Raw genomic sequence first — 17,163 nt, 5'->3', positions numbered from 1 at the left:
GCAAAATAAATAAATATTATAAAATGGTAAAATAAAAGTTAGAAATAAAACCTAGGAAGATAAAATGTCAGATGGTATCTCATCAGAGATCAGAAGATAGGTGATCATGACCCTCCCATAGACTCTAGCTAGCAATCAATGTTCAATCTTTTTCTTTTTCTATACCACAAGTTGGGTAAAAAAAATCTTCACTATTTACAAATCTATGTAGTATAATTAATTTTCTCCAACTACACATAAATTGTGGTTAATTTTGTGTATTTATCTATAAATTTATATATTTGAAATATGACTTGATAAAAAATAATTCTTTTTGACGTAGTATTTACTAGTCTAACCATGAATATAGTCTAATACTACAGGTGTCTCCCTCTATTCTTTATTTTTCTCCCTTCAATTATTAAGAGCCTAATAGATGCCAAAAAAAAGAGAACGTAATAATTTGAAATCTAACTTACAAGAAAATTCAAACAGGATGGATGATAAGGGACATGTTATATTATCATGGTATACGTGCATTGGTCCAGTGTTTAAAAAACAAACGATTGGAGAAAAAGGTAATTTAATTTAGAGAACCTTTACCGGCACAAACTAGCTACAAACCGTCATATGACATATCTCTGCGCTCATTTAACTTTTATATTTAATCAGTTAGTATTGTGTTATATATTGCTAAAACCTATACGTGTAACACGGTTGTCTATATTAGTATACATATGTAAAACCATTTTAATATGTTATCTAAACAATGATATCAATGTTGGTGGTCTTGGTTTGCTTATGTAAGCAACCTTGTTATTAAATATTTTGCACACATACATATATATATATAACTAAATATAAATATAGATATATATATATTCTTTTTGAAACATATTTTGCACATATATATTTTAAATTTCATTATGAAGCTTAATTAGCGTCTTCCAAACAATACTAGAACATTGACGGTGATTTTATAATTTGAAAACAATAATTCTACATATATTTAGCCAGTCATGTGAACGTGTGAATTTTAACTACTATTTTTTCCAATGATATCCTTCACTATACACAAATAATGATAGGTGAACAAAAAAACAAATAATGGTAATAATGTTATTAAATATATGCCTCTGTGTATTTGCTCTTAAAATTAGTTAGTATGACAAATTTATTTGTTGATTAAATAATAAATAAAAATAAATAATTTGACAGCAGAATTTGCTCGTAAAAAATATTTACATGTTTTTCATATGAATAGACTATTATTTTTTGACTAAAAGATTTTATGGAGTACTAGAGATGAAACAAATTGGATTACAAGGTTTTTGAGTTTGTCACTTACATGAAATGGTTTCGTTTTCCACCGGCAAAAGTCAAATAAACACAGTGTTTGTGTGTGTTTATATCACTTTGAGTAGACTATTTCCTACTCAAAAAATTGTGTAATTTCTTCGCTACAAATATAACTAAACTATAGGACTGCTACATAATAACTATTACTTTAATTTGATTTGTCAATCACTAAAAAGTTAACTAAATTGATTTTTTGAGAAATTAACAAACAAATTAAGATATAGTATATATATATATACACGTGTTTGTTTATGGATGGAGAGGTAGATAAATAAACGAGTACGAATCCCAAGAGATCAAACCGGAAGTGGAAGTTGAGTTCAGGCTTTTCTCAGATATGTCTGTGTGGCAGCTCTCTTCTGATTTAACAATAGTTATTAACTATATCAATAAATAGATATATAGAAAACTTTTAATATCAATCTGTACGTAGTCCCGTCTAAACTAGTAGTAAAGAACCCTTACAGTGTCCATATTTGATTTTTAAATAACAAAATATATGTTAAGAAGTTAATTAATTATCAGAATAGCTTTTTGAGTAGGATAATCTTTGATTAGTAAACTTCAAACCGATTTGTAAAAGAGGACATTAAAAGATGCATAAAGAAACAAACAAAACACTGTGTTTGTAGTTATTTAACCACACAATATTAATAGAATCACTCAAAAGGATTATTTATTTCACTGGATGGATAAACCATCAGTTTTCTTATAAATGGAAAATTTGATTATAACTTATAACCAACAATATAGCAAAAGTTTCGATATTACTTGTGAAACAGAATATTGATGTATTTTGCTTAATTGTAGTATATCTTACATCATGTTCGTGCCAAGAAACTAGAAATCCATTGTCTAACTCAGGATGTTTTTATAATCATTTATATTTAATATATAGCAAATACGCTACATTTGTTAAATTATATAGAACTATTAGACCAGATCATCAGAAAATCACATGATAAGAATTATCCAAAAAAATTGGTTTTACATAATCAAAACTAATAGTTTCGGAATTTGGTATGTGACTGTTCATGAGATGTGTTTAAGTGGTCCTCCGTTTTATTTTTTGTTTTTGTTTCTTTATTTTTCTATATTTCTTTTTTTTTTGTATATTAATTCCACCAAAATTTTGCATCTATTTCCTCTTTCATGGGACCATTTTCTTTTTCTCATATTTTGTCCAATTCTTATACATACACGCATTAAAAGAACTAGATATACCATCTCACACGCGCCCGTTTCTCTAAGAACATATTATTAAACAAAATGTATAATCATCTATTTTTAACGAGCTTAAGATAAATAAATTTGAAACAAAAGAAAATTATAAAGTATATGTGATGGCATACTATAAACTAATTACACAGATCAACATTTTACGATAAATATAAAAGGGTAATTTAATGCAAATGCCATGTTAGTTGTTCAAAAAAAAAAAAAAAAAAAAAAAAAAAAAAAATGCAAATGCCATGTTATGTTATGGTTCCATCAAAAAAATTTGGTTATACAAATTCTCACAGAAAACTTTTAATTTGCAGTAAATAAATATTACTGTGACATCTATTTTCATGTAAGTCAGGCAGTTTACTCTTCTCTCTTTGTTGTTGGCGGACAAGAGAGGATTGTCTATTTACAAAATTTTGTTCTTCTATGGCTTGCTGTTCCATCATCTTTTTCTGTTATATAGTGTTAACATTCAAGTGAATCCTTTTAAATAAATGTTATTGGTTAATTTGATTTGCAGGATTATTTGCAGATGAAGATATTAACAAAAAAAGTTAAATATATAGTTGTTTAAGCGGGATAAGAGTTAGAAAAAAAAAAAAGAAGAAGATGAATATAAGAATCTAGAAAGTAATGCATATATAAACTACATAAACAATTGGATTTTTCTATGTAAGCTATTTTTTTTTTTTTGAAAAAGGGCATAAAAATTAGCTATTTGGATTAATCTTTTAGTTACTGTAGTTTTTGGTAAATTTTGTAAACTGTGTGAAATTCAGTAAATCACGTATACCTTTTGTTATTTTAAGTAGTTGATAAAACATTTGTTGTTTCAAGTCAAAATTATTTTATTTGGTCATATAATTCATAAACGTGATGCTTAACTATACTTGATTTAGTCGATTAAAAATCTTGACAATGCATACAAGTGTAATTATTTTTTATTTTAAATAATACCTACCTGACTTTTTGGCATCCATTAGAACCTGATTTTTTTTTTTGCAATATACATTTTAAGAATTAGTCAACCAAGCAACAGCACGGGCAAATATCTAGGCTCCGAATGGTGACTGCGGGTTGAACGATGCGGGGCAAGCGGTTTAATTGCGGTGCGGTTCTAACATTTATAAAAATGTATAGATATAAAGTATATATAGAGATTTTTGTTAATGTTAACTGCAGAGTGAGACGGAAAACTGGTTACCATTCAAAGCCCTAGTAATATAACTAACTTCTTAAACAAGCATGTCGAGAACAATGACGGCAACACCGTAAAAATAGTCCGAGTGAACTACCGCTGTTTTTTCAGCGACACTTATGGCAACAGAAAACACCTATGAAAATAGTATCAGCAATACACCTTCTTTATTTTCCATCAATTATGTTGCTTTTTATTGTTGTCTATTTTTTGATAGCTGACATCAATCGCAGCGGTAACGCAGTGAATATGGCCCAAGTAATAAACAGTTTTTTACCAAAAAAAAAACTAAATAAACAGTAGTATCTATACTATTAAGGAAGTATCCTATTATCCTTTTTATCTTAATCTGTCATTTTCTTTACTAATATTACACGTTTCATTAAGGGCAATCAAGTAATATTAATAACACATCTATATTGAGTCATTTTTCGGATCCAGCCCACATCATATCTCTTTTGGGCCATTTGGGCCGATTAAGAAATCATATCAAATTCTCATATTTTTTTTCTTTGGGTCATTGAGTCCAAATTCAAATAAATTTTTTAACTAATCTTAATTATTATTATTTTTTTCTTTTCTTAACATAATTTAAGCATTCATAAAAAATTGAATTTTTTCATTGAAAAAATATAAATCATCATTAAAAGTATATAATTTATTTATTAAAATATTAACCACATAATAAAATTAATTTATAAAAGTTATACCAACTTAATTCATTAAAGAAATAAAGTTGGGGAATTGCCACTAATACCACTTTCCTAATACGACTTTTCAACTTTACACTAATCACTTTTACTCTCATCTATAATGAAGGGTAAAAGACATTTATAACCTTATTTAATGAAACATAAACATATTCTCCAACAAAAAATTTCAAAATTCCCAAATTGATCGACGACTCTAGTTAGAGATTCGACGAGACGGTTCCGGCGAGAAAATGACAGAGATACTCCACATCCACGGCGACCAATGTGGAAACCAGATCGGAGCCAAGTTCTGGGAAGTGATCTGTGACGGCACGGTGTTGACCACACCGGCCAATACGTCGGCGACTCTCCCCTCCAGCTCGAACGTATTGATGTCTACTTCAACGAATTCTCGATGTTTTGAGGAAGGAAGCTGAGAAGAGCGATTGCCTACAAGGTGAGAGGATAACTGATTTTGTTTTTGAATCTCGATCTGTTTTATCGTCGTGCGTGATTTGATTTGAGATCTCTGTGATGTATTTGATTTAGGTTTCGTTGATGATGTTATCATTGTGATACATTTGGTTTTGATCTCTGTGTAGGTTTCCAATTTTGTCATTCGTTGGGAGGAGGAACTGGATCTGGGATGAGAACGCTTTTGATTTCTAAGATTAGGGAGAAGTATCCAGTGTGGTTTATATGATCAAAGAATTAAATATTTATAACTCTTTATAAAAGTTGCAGAGACTTCTTTATACATCTTTCTCTCTCATCTTATCTATTATACTAAACCAATTGTATATCCTCTTACGAGTTGCATAGTTGAAGAGATTAGTTCGACATGTAAATGAGTGTGGTTCCAATCGTTTCTTTTATAGAAGAATGAGATATGGAAAAGTCTTGATATTCTCAGATCATGTTAGTAACAACTAACAAAAACTGAGTTTTGCAAGTACAAACTCTATCGGAGCTAGATTCAAATGATTTACAAAGCTTTTTAAATTAGTTTATAAATATTTATAATTAACTTATAGACTGCAGTAGATATTTTATAAAGTATTACAAATCTATTTATAAACCTATATGAATCAATTTATACATTCTTGTAAATTAAAATAAAATATCTCAAGTCTATTGATTGCTTGAAGAGCTCATCAACTTGGTGCTCCCCAATCCGCCATGGCTCTTTGATGATAATGCCTTCTACTCCTCTTGCTTGGCGGTTTGATTCAGCTGAATTCACACTCAAAGAAGACTATAACTACTTCTTTTTGAATGTATGTTTTTTAATGTCTCAAGAAGCATTCATCCTTCAGATTAAGTACTAGTAACAAGCAACTATCTTTTAACAATGCTTCATTTCTTAATATACTTACAACGCTTTGTCATACACTCTACACCCGATTTCATGAAATAAAAAGTTGTAACACTTCAAAATACCACTAACCTGATTCTTCTGATATGTTTTTTTGGCTGAATAGATATTTCTCTAACAGCTTACTCTAAACTATTTATAAATCTTTTGATAAAGTCTTATAAAACCTTTATATTTTTTTGTAAACCCTATACAAACTCATCAAAACCCATTAAAATCTTTTATAAACCCTTATAAATCTTTTATTTTTGTCAACATTTATTTCATTTAAGCCTCATGGGCTGAAATTATGGGCACAAGTCTTTCGGCTTAAAGTCCAACACTTTGATACACAAGATTAAATTCATAAAAATAAAGAACACGTGCATGTTTTATAAAGAGATGATGATACGTGGCAGATTCTGAGGCACATGCGGACAGCGAACAATGCTCCACCGCTTCAGACCCCACCGCTTCAGCTCCACGAACGAAGAAACCTCCTTTGTCGGACCTACAAATCTTATATGTCTTTATAAATGGTTTATAGACTCCTACAAATAATTTTACATACTCTTATAAATTATTTTATAATGGTGTATCAATTTTATAAGTTAGTTTTATAAACTCTTATAAATTATTTATATACCTTTATAAACCCTTATAAACTATTATACAAACTATTATAAGTTATTTTATAAAGCTTTCTAAATGGTTATAGACTCTTTTAGTTGATTTATAAACCTATACAACTCTTATAATACCCCTTATAAATTGAATATATGCTTTCATAACATTTTTATAAACTTTTATAAATAGTTTATAAATTGCTTTTATAAACCCTTATAAATTATTTACATTCATCAATAATCATAGATCTACCCCCATTGGTTGATCTGAGAAAGTGAACCATAGATCTTAGAGATTCTTACAGATAATTTATAAACATTTATAAATCGCTTATAAACTTACAAAAAAGTTTTATAAACTTTTGTAAATGATTTATAAACTCTTATTTGCTCTTTAAATTTCTTTTCTCTTCACTTTTATCTTCTTTCATGTGTTATTGCTCTATATCATATACTGCAAAAAGTAAATCCATAAAATTTTGTTCCCATTAACTTTTCTTCTTTTTATATCCTTGTTGAACTAATTGTACAACACTATCAAAATCTATGTCATTAAGATCTGGATGCGTTGGGGTCACCAAATGTTTGTATTTCTTAGAGAATCCAAACATTGTATTAACCAAAAGATGTAACAAATAATAAACAAGTTTTATAAGTCTCTCGAATCTCTAATTTACAAATTTATAAACCCATATAAAACTACATTTATAATCTTTTATAAAATGCTTCACATTATTGACCAAGACACCGATTGGATAATCACTTTTGGATTGTCTAGTGGATCTGTTCCAGCTTCATAAATCCTCAGAGGAATCACGAAGATGTGCAAAATTCATTGCTATCTAACTGTCTGACGATAAATAAAAAGATAATGTTAACTTTTAATCGTGTAAAGATACCTTATCCAAGCATAATGTTCATGTATTTTGGTAACAGTCTTACAAAGAATATTGGATAACATAACACAAGACTTCTCATGTTCACACATTTGTATGTTGTTCTATAGATATATACGATGAACTCTTGCTTAAGAACTTTTTTTATAACACCTTGTAAATCGTTGAGATGTATTATCAGCAATATCCTAAAACCCATATTTATAAGGGGTTATAATTCTTTAATATGCAGCGTACTATTGGAAAATACCTATCTTAAATCGACATGTTCAAATGAGAAGTCTGAAGCATCAATGATATGAACTTAATAAAACGATGATATGAACTTCTAATAATATAGGATAACACAACAAAAGACTTCTTGAGTTCACACATTTATATGTATAGACATATACAACTCTTGTTAAAAATACTTCTTTTATAGAACCCTGTAAATCGTTGAGTTGCATTATCAACAATAACCTAATATCTAGATTTATAAGGGGTTATAATTCTTTAATATGCAGTGTTTACTATCGATAATTTTTCTCTTAGCCGGAACCCTTCTGATGACAAATCCAAATTAATTGTATTCTATTTTTGGATAACAGAAAGGAGAAAACTCTAAAATTACTTAAAACCCAGATTTATAAATGGTTCTAAGTTGTCAAACTCAATATTCACTATCAAAACTGTTTCTTTTAGATCAACATGTTCAAATGAGAAGTCTAAAGCAATCTTGTTTGATTGTTTCATTGAAAACTTTTCCAGAAATTATAAGGAACCAAGATAGATAGAACTGTCACTAATCAGCCAAAAAAAAAACTAAATCAACATATTTGGAAGAAAGAGAGAAGCTAATTTAAAAAGTCTTACTTTCATAATTCATCGTAGAAAGAGCAATTGATACTAAAACACAAACTCGTTATAGACATACGCACTGAATTTCATGAATACGACGACGACGGGGCTCGATGAAGAAGACGACGAACTCATTAAAGACAGACATGGTGAAGCTCATAAATACAACAACGACATGTTTGAGGAAGACGAAAGAGAAGCTTGACGAAGAAGACGACGAACTTGTTAAAGACGGACACCGTGAAACTCATGAATACGGCGACGGCGGATCTCCACGAGAGAGAAGATAGATCTGAATAGAGGCGTTTATGGTTGAAGATAAGGAAATGTTTTTTTTTTTTTAAGATAAGGAAATGTTAATTTAGTCTTTTGCTATTTAATGAAGAAAGTATTTTTGAAAATGTCAATTTAGTGGTGGTAAAAGTGAAAAGTGGTACACCACAAAGTGTATAATTGAAATTTCCCCAATAAAGTTTGATTTTTAAACATAAATAGTCATTTAAAATGAAATACAATAAATAAAGATAAAAAGTTTAAGTATTTTATAAAATAAAACACAAATATATGAAAATATGACATTTACTAAATATTTGTCAACTGAAAAAAAATAAATAAACCCGCGCTTTCAAGTGAATAAGTAAATAAATAATCACTAAAAGTTAAAATTTGCAAAGAATAATATTAAAATATGTAATGAGAAATATCTTTCATTTTTTCAACTTATATAGTAGTGTTTTTATATAATTGGAAGAAATATATGCATCTAAATAATTTAATAAAATATTATCATTAAAATAAAATATGCAAAAAATAATATTAAAATATGTAATGAGAAAATATCTTTAGTATATAAATATAATACTTTAGAATAAATTAAAATTAATACAATATTTTTCTAAAAAAAAATAACTTCTTTAAAAATAATTTCATAAATATAAATATAATTTTTTATAGTATATATAATATCTATAATTATAACATAAACAATAAATAAATTTTAAATGTATACTAAAGTTAAAACATAAATTATATAACTAAATATTAATCAAATAAAATTTTTAATTATATAATTAAAAAATAATAATAATAAATTGTATTGTTTATCTGAAAAAATATTTTAGTAAAACGTTAAAAACATAATTATATAATTAAATATTAATCAAATAAAGTAAATTTTTAGAATCGAGTTCTCACGTTAAAAGTTAGAGTGGTTAATATCGTTTATACTATAAATGAATAAAATTTATAAATAAATTATTAAATAAAGACGAAATTTTAAGTGATTTGATTAGATAATCGATTAATATTAAGAATAGTAAGAATTATCTAAATTCTGAAAATATAATTTAAAAAGAGATAATTTCTGTATATATTGTATTGTTATCTGAAAAATTTTTTTAGTAAAAAGTTAAAAACATAAATTATATTACTAAATATTAATTAAATAAAATTCTTAATTATATAACTAAAAATATAATATTGAGTTATTTTAAAATTTATTTTAGTAATGAATATAGTGTATAAAGAACTTTTCAAAAATTTATGAAAATGTTTAAGTCCGCATCGCGGGCAGAACACCTAGTAATTATAACATAAACAATAAATAAATTTTAAATGTATATAGTTATCATATATAAAAATACATATAATCTTATAATTAAAAAAGTCTTATAATTAAAAAATTTATAGAATTTTAAAAGAAAATTAATCTCGCATTTTTTAAAGCATGGATCAAAATCTAGTTGTTTATTAAATAAAAAAAAATTGTCAAAAAAAACGGTAAACACTAACGACATTCTGTTTTCAAACGTCGCATAAACGCGCCATGCGTCCGAGTGAGATTGGTAAAAGGAACGGGATTATTAAAGGAAGTGGTCCAACCCAAACGGCATGTCTCTCCGCCGTTTCATACCAAATTTTGACAAAGGAATCTATTTTCATAAATGATATACCTAAATTACCCTTACTTACGCACGACGTCATCATTTCAGAACCTTTTTTGGATTGACCAACGTACCTCTGTGATGCATTTCTGCGCAAGTTAGCATTTTTCAATCCAATTTTTTTCTCCCAAGCTTAATATTTTACGAATTTACTCCTCTTTTCATCCTTAAGACTGATATGATTTTTTAACAATATGAAAATGTAATCATGAATAAAGAAAATCGGTGGAAAAACAAATTTATAAGAGAACACATACAGATATATAGCTCTGTTTACTAGCAGAAATCCATATGTGTATACATAAAGAAGAAATTGAAATGTTTCTAACATAGAAAAGGAGCATCTATGATAATTGAAGGTGATAAGTAAAATAAAGCAAATCAATCATAACCGTTTAGAGAATACAAGAAAAAAAAAACAATGAGATCATAAGTGTTGAAAAAGGGAAAATCTGAGACATCTGATAAATTCTGAGACAGTATACAATTTTGAGCTTTAGGGTTTATAAGTGTTCTTGAAACTTGAAACTAGAAACTGCTTCACACTCATTATCTCACTCTTTCTTCTTTAATCATTCTTGCAGACTTGCTTGTTCATAGTGTGGTCCAGCTTTACATATGTTTATATTTATACATGTAAATTATTCAAATATTCTGTGATAGAATTGAACAGAGCGTAGTGGTATATATGTTTGCCTCTTAACTAAAGTTGTTTCCTAATTATTGCTTCGGGGACCTGTTCTTTATGGTCCCTCACTGAGAACAGTTCGAAAATATATCTTCCCATAACTATGTAATAAATATTTCTGAAACATTATAATGCATGATTTGAGTTCTCATAACCATTTAAAAAAAAAACTAAACCGAGGGATAAAGATATAAAGAACTCAAATCATGCATTATAAGAACTCAAATCATGAGTATGTGAGTATGTGGCATAACTGTATCTTTGTACATTTGTACTTATAACCATTATAACCATTTTTTGAAAACTAAATCACACCATAATTGTATCTTTGTACATATGTGAGTATGTGACATAACTAAATAAGCTTGGGTTCCAATAAATAAAGTTAATATATACTAGATCCTCCAATAGCTTTAGCATTTAAACATTTGCAATCCAGAGAAGTTAATTAATATGCATGTTTCTTTTTAGTCCAGACACAAATATACTAAATCCTTCTATATCTTTAGAATATATGTATATATACTACTTTAAGATGTATGTTTATTTGTTTTTATAAACCTTCATATACCATTTATTGTAACTCTACTTATATAGTCTTAAGAGAAAATGTTATAGTGCAATTAATTGTTCTTATATTATTTTGTGAATATTCTGATTTTAAAGTGATATAAGAAGAAATTTGCATATATTCATCACTTTATTATATGTAAATGGAAGTAATCCTTTCAAGATAGTATCTGTTATTTACATATTGATTAATTTATTTAAATTTGACCCAAAACAGCTATATTAGCTTTATTGGCAGTTTGCAACACTACTTGATAGATACATTGGTATCACAATCTTATGGCCTTTTATGTCAATGATAGCAGAAAATTCTGATTTAGAGACATATTCACATTGCACGCAAATTGATACATTATATCAACAAAACTGAAATTACAACTCCTAAATATAAACACTGGCGGGAAAAGACAAGAGTGAATAGAGATTGTACAAAACCTAGGATAAGACTTCAAACGTAATTAAATAGATAATGACATATTTTTGTGGATTATGTGACTATAGAACAATGGTATGGTTACTCTGTAGTAAAATAATTTTGAAATGAAATCATTATCGAGGATTTTTGTCTTTTAATTAAGTGAAGGGAAGCAATAGATGATCGCTCAGCGCGAACGGTTTACTTGCCCAAACATCTACATGGTTCAATAAGTCATATAATTATTATGAAGTTATTTTGAATTGGATCTTCGCTTAGTAAAGTAACAACTGAATTACAGACTTGAGTAAGGGAAAAAAAATGGGCGTGCGACCAACTAGTAATGTATTAGACAGTAATTCGTATGTATTATCCGTAAATATGTATTCTAAGAAAAGTTTCTCATTCTTCTTTTCATATTTGCTTAAGAAAAGAAGATTAAAAAAAATCAACCTGACTCGTTTCGAATTGATGGAAGTGAGTTTTGTTTTTGGTTTGCTACGTTAAAAAAATTTGGTCAATAGATCAAATGATAATAATCTCACGAAATATGATCATGATTCGCTTAATTTTTTTTTTGTTTTTTTCGTCATCTATTAGATTAATTATCAAACTGTAACAGTTCTTACAACACAACCAGCAAAAGAATAAATCCTCTCCGGAACTACAAGCCGGCGTGATAAAAGAGCTACAACCCTGGAGACAAACGTTTGAACTAGAGCCGATTCTACACGTTCAAGTACCACAAGAAATAAAAAGAGGCTAAACGCAAATTGGAGAACCAACATAACTTCAACAAAGATGGAGTTGATCGAAACCGGAAGCATGATCGAGAAAGCCTAAATTATTAGAGTTGAGCTGAAATCTCCAACTACCGTTCCCAAAGGAGCCACAAGCAACGAACACACTGACCACTTCTTCAAACAAAGAAGCCTCCAGAGAACAAGCCTTCAACTCGCAACCAACGATGGAACACATACACGATTTGCGATTGACTACTCCAAGACCGTCACGATTGAGCAAAAGCTCCATAGCCCCTTACCAAGAAGTCCTGAAAAACTCGTAGGATGCATACCAAGGAACCACACAACTTCCTGCTTCGACACTCCATCAAATGAAGTCTTAAAAACAACACCAAGACTGAACGACGAGACCAAACCAGTGGTCACACGCAGCAGACACCGAACGCCTCAGAAGGAACTAACCTCACAAGGACCCCATCAGATAGACTCCAATCAAAGGCCTAAGCAAGTCGCAAGTCCAATCAACCTCCAGTCCGCTAGAATTACTCATTTTTATCTTAAATTACTTATATCAACATCTTTTTTAATCAGGTCATGCATTTCACCTACTACTAATTAACACAAATAAATATTACATACGGTCTTCAACATTAAACTTATGACATAAATAAATTATTAATACATTACATTATAAGTAGTACTATTAATAGATTCCTATTGTTATATATTAACTGTATCCAAAATTACAGTGAAAAATTAATTTCTTCAGTTTCCCCTACTTTTATCACTGTTCATGTTTGTTTTAGTCGACGTGACATATGTATAAACAAATTATTTCATTAGGTGTATGTCTCTAGTGAATATTTTTTAATATTCTACTAATGTATCTTTTTACGTATGCAAGAACATGATCGATATCATAATATCATTATTTTATTTATACATTTAATCTTAATTTTAACTTTGTGAGCGACAAAGACTTCTCCAACAAAAACTATTCTAGTATATATCACCCAACTGATTATTACAGCATGATTATCCCAAAGATCCATTTAGGGACTCTTATTTTTTTTAATACTTTTAAGTAGTAAAAGGGAATTTAGACACAACATTAAGAAACCCAAACATTTTTATGCTCCATTGTAAATTGTAAGGCTCTTAATTATGCTTAATTAAGCGACGTTGCTTGAGGTAATTTTCATTTTTCATTTATTTTTTATTTTAGTCAGCAACTAAGAGACGCTTAAAAAACGCCGATAATCATGCTCGTAGGTAATCATTATCAAAAAAGTTTAAGCATGTATATTTTGCATGGAAAACAAGTCTACGTACCGTGGAAGCTCCTATTTAATAGTTTACTGAACTTTTCTGGCTTTCATTTACTGATTTATATTTTTAAAAACTTGATAGTCATCCTATCGATCATACCAGTCGAAAATAAAATCAATAGATAAACTCCACTTGTAGTAACGACTTAATTTTGATATAAGTACGAATTTGAGTTGATTTAGTCGAAATAAAATCAGAAATGCTAATTTCGGGCCATTGATTGGAAAGAAACTAAGTTCATTGAACACTGTTCACCCCGGCTGATTGGTCCAGGAGCATGAACTTGGGTTTAACCGGAGTGTACCCGTTTGGCGATGAAGACAAAACACTTTGAAGATTTAGTTTAATGTGCGAAAACCTCTTTTTTAATTCTGACTAATCAGGAAGAATAAACTAGAGATGGCAAAATGTTCAAGTGTTAGTGTCAAAAACGAGTCATTTAATCGCAAAAAGCCGAAAATCCCTAACGGAGCTAAAATTTTACTGTTCTAGATCTAAACTAGACACAAAAACGAGTACAACTGTGTTTTGTAGTTAGGCCCAATAGAGTTGCCTTATGTGCATCATCTACATTTTGTTACGATCGTTATACAGTAGAACCTTTATAAATTAATACTCGATAAATTAATAATTTCTATAAATTAATAAATTTCATCGGATCCAATTTAGACTTGTTCAAAATTTGACACAAATCGATAAAATAAGAAGATAATATTTTTTAGAAAATTCTATGTAAATATATGGTCCCTATAAAATTATAAATTAATAATTTATATGCATACATATTTTATATAAGTAAGAACCTAATGTTATATTGTTTTATTTATATTCACAATGGAATTATCTTTATATTTTCTTAACACTTCATATATTTTTGATGAGATTTAGTAATCCCCCTATACATTAAAAGAGAAGACACTTTAGTGATTTCTGCTGAGGTGGCACTCATATAGAGCTTCTCATGAAAAACGTTATAATTCTATTGGCTAGCTTTTTTGAAATTTTCATTTTCATTTATTTTAATCAATCGCTTATGTAGACAAGCTCAAAACTATTGTTGATTTCGTTAAGCCCATATATAGCTAGGGGATAATAATTATCGATTTAGTTTAGCATTGGGTACCCGTTCGGGTTCGGATCGGGTATTTCGGTATAGAGGTGTATAACCCGTTCGGGTATTTCTGTACTTCGGGTATTTTTAGTTCGGATTCGGTTATTTCGGATCTGATTCGTATATTTAGATTTTGAAAAAAAAAATTAAAATTTTCATTTCTCAAGTTTCTTAAATTTAAAAATATAACTTTCAGTTAACTAATTTTTTATTTTTAATAGATTGAATAGTTAATAGATTTGAACATAACATTTTAAAACTAAAAAGACATTAATTTAGTTATTTTTTTTAAATTTCGAATGTAACTTTTTGTTAATTTTTTAAATAAAAAATTTTAAGTGAGTAGCAAATCATTTTTTTCGTAATTGTATGTATATCATCTGAACTTAAAGTATGTGTAGTATCAATATAAATATTTTATATAAAATGAGAGATGTAAACTAAAAATATAAGGTTAATTATACATATGTTCGGTTATCTTCGGATATCCATTCGGGTTCGGGTAGTATCCGTTCGGGTTCCGGTATCCAATCTCTCCTTATTCAATACCCGTTCGGGTATTTTGCTACTTCGGTTCGAATTTCAGTTTGGGTTTTTCGGATCGGGTTCGGTGCCACTTCAGATATCGGGTAAAGTGCCCACCCCTACTAATTAGTAGGGGTGGGCGTTCGGGTACCCGTTCGGGTTCGGATCGGGTATTTCGGATTTTCGGGTATTTCGGTATAGAGGTATAGAACCCGTTCGGGTATTTCTGTACTTCGGGTCGGGTTCGGGTATTTTTAGTTCGGGTTCGGTTTTTTCGGATCGGGTTCGGATATTTTGATTTTGAAAAAAAAGTTTAAATTTTTCAATTCTAAAATTTTTTGTATTTAAAAATATAAGTTTCACTTAACCAATTTTTTTTTTAATAGATTGAATGGTTAGTAGTGTTGGACATAACATTTTGAAACTAAAAAGGACATTAATTTGGTTATTGTTTTTAAATTTTTGATGTAACTTTTTGTTAATTCTTGAAATAAAAAGTTTGACATGCATTTTAAGTGAGTAACAAATCATTTTCTCTGTAATTCTATGTATATCATATGAACTTAAAGTATGTGTAGTATCAATGTAAATATTTTATATAAAATGAGAGAAGTAAACTAGAAATATATGGTTATTTATACATATGTTCGGTTAACTTCGGATATCCATTCGGGTTCGGATATTACCCGTTCGGGTTCGGATATCCAATCTCTCCTAATTCAATACCCGTTCGGATATTTTGCTACTTCGGTTCGGATTTTGGTTCGGGTTTTTCGGATCGGGTTCGGGTGCCACTTCGGATATCGGGTAAAGTGCCCACCCCTACTTAGGTTGTTTGTTTTTAATAACTTACCTTTCAAGTGGGCCTGATACCACTTGATGAGATCCTAGGACCCTTCTCTGGATGATTTGGATAGATCCTTGCATAAACGAATCAAAGACTCAAGTTTATCAAGGCTGTGGATCGAATGGTGACACAAGAGGCTGCGGAAAGGCTCCTTGATACTCCTAGGCTTAGATCGGATATGACACACCTTTCTAAAGCCCTTGGGCGTTGGATATTACACACCAACAGACTGGATACTACACACCAGACACTCACTCACGACAAGAGAGAAAAGAACCAAAAGGTTTTGATAAAAGATTGCATAATGATAAAAGAAGATGGCTACAAGCTTATATAGAGAAGGCTGGAACAGGCTCCACTTCTCGAATTCATTAAAGGGAACAGGCTCCCTTGGTAATCTAAAAACAAGACTAAGACTTATTCAAATTTTAAAAGAGTTTCGAAAACTAAATAACATATAAGCATAGCTTAAAATATAAGATAAGGTCTTCATGTGGACATACCAAGATCAATCATCTAGGAGATAGGAGAAGTAGACTTGTGGCCTCGTTAAAAACCTTCCTTTGGAAAACCCAGTTGGACAAAACCAAAGGTTAGGAAAAGAGCACACACAAGCTACTTGCCTAGATGATGATCAGCTTGAAGGTGGAGTAGCTTGAATGATGGTTAAGGTGTCTTGGATGATCAAGCTTCGGCCAAGACTAATGTATTCTTCTTGTTTCCAAATGTTCTTCAAGGTTGCATCCTCAGCTACAAGCTCTTCAGGTTCAGGTTCATGCTTCCAGCCCTTGGTGCTTTCCATGATCATATCATCATGATGT

Source organism: Brassica rapa, chromosome A04, assembly GCF_000309985.2.
Source record: "Brassica rapa cultivar Chiifu-401-42 chromosome A04, CAAS_Brap_v3.01, whole genome shotgun sequence".
NCBI lineage: Eukaryota > Viridiplantae > Streptophyta > Magnoliopsida > Brassicales > Brassicaceae > Brassica > Brassica rapa.
The sequence above is the reverse complement of the archived record's forward strand: the minus strand, read 5'-3'. Positions refer to the sequence as shown.